We start from the raw sequence: 243 nt of genomic DNA on the forward strand, positions 1-243 counted from the left end.
TTTTTTGTCCCCCCTAAACATCTAGGCCTCATTTTTTTCATTTGCTACATCCCCCAAAAAAGGAAAACCGTTCATAATAATCTTAGTTGAAAAAAATTCAACTTAGGTTAAATTAAAACCAACCTAAACTTAACTTTAACCTGTAACATTAACTTTTACGTTCAGGTTTTCTTGCTGATTGTTTTAGTTAATTCCAAGTGCGGTAGCAATGTTTTAGGCCTAGTAGGGTAATTTCCTAAATCT

Source organism: Montipora foliosa, chromosome 10, assembly GCF_036669935.1.
Source record: "Montipora foliosa isolate CH-2021 chromosome 10, ASM3666993v2, whole genome shotgun sequence".
Lineage (NCBI taxonomy): Eukaryota > Metazoa > Cnidaria > Anthozoa > Scleractinia > Acroporidae > Montipora > Montipora foliosa.